Source organism: Limulus polyphemus, unplaced genomic scaffold, assembly GCF_000517525.1.
Source record: "Limulus polyphemus unplaced genomic scaffold, Limulus_polyphemus-2.1.2 Scaffold4945, whole genome shotgun sequence".
NCBI classification, from domain to species: Eukaryota; Metazoa; Arthropoda; class Merostomata; order Xiphosura; family Limulidae; genus Limulus; species Limulus polyphemus.
Window position 1 is genome coordinate 1 of NW_013670555.1, and position 1,302 is coordinate 1,302.

Below are 1,302 nucleotides of genomic sequence, written 5' to 3' on the forward strand. Positions count from 1 at the left end.
CTCTATATGCTTCCCATGGTGCTTTTCCCATCATATTCCTGTTGCTTCCTTCGCACTGGATCTCTCCTATTACTGATATTCATATGTGGGATGTGACTTCTAACGGAACTGAATATGTCAGCACTAGGGTTTAGCTGCGGGCTCTGTAAGGGGCTTGCCATTGTCTGGGGCTGATTAAGTCGATGGTCAATGTATTCTCCTTGTGTGAAAGACAATAGATCGTACTTTAACGTATCTAATTCGCTTTTAAATTTACTAATGTTTTCCATTTGTACTTCTTGTTTCCTTTCTTGTTCCAATTGCCACTGCTGTAGTCTCTCATCTTGTTTCTTTTCTCGTTCTTCTTGTTTATTTTCTTTTTCCTCCAACAACTGCTGTAACTTTTCTTCTTGTTTATTTTCTTTCTCCTCTAACAACTACTGTAATCTCTCTTCTTGTTTATTTTGTTGTTTGAGCTGCCACTGTTGCAGGTTTTCTTGCCACTTCTGTAATCTTTCTTCTTGTTTCTTTTCTTTTTCCTCCAACAACTGTTGTAATCTCTCCTCTTCTTGCTTCTTTTCTCGTTCTTCTTGTTTCTTTTGATGCTCTTGTATTGCTGCCATCACGTCTGCTATGCTGTAGTTTGATTTGCCGCTTCTCGTTTTCATTTTTTTTTATCCCACTCTCTGACACCAATTTGTTACGTCTCCGTTTGTTAATTAACTTTCCGTAACTTCGTTCCGACGAAATTTTAGCGACACAAGTCCTTACTTAATAAAACTGGTTTATTCTTTCTGAATATAACTTTACCGATACACTTATTTTCAACAGTCGCTCTGTGACAAACGTTTTAACAACGAACGTTAACTTCAACAATACTTCTGACTGCAGTTCAATTACTCACTACCTACACACATATTATTGCGTCACGTTGTCACCCTCTTATATATATACCAGACTACCCTATCTAGTAAATGATAGGGCATTCATGAAGGAACAAGATAGTTCTAGAAACGTGGGGACACACTAGTCACGTGACCTCGCTGACGCAACATTAACGTATTTATTTTGATAAGAATCTGTAGAAAAAGCGTTCACAGATTTGCTCTCACACGTAGGCCTAGGACGCTTGGCCTATAGTAGATGATATAACTAAGTTAGATCTAATAATAATAATTTAGACAAGATCATAAGAATCTGTATAAAAAAACACTTACCTGCTGGCAACTGATTCATCAGAGATCTAGTTGACCTAGCCCGCCTAGCCTGCTAGTAAACTTGCGTTTTAAACACGCGTACTTGTAAGTTGTAACGTTAATTATT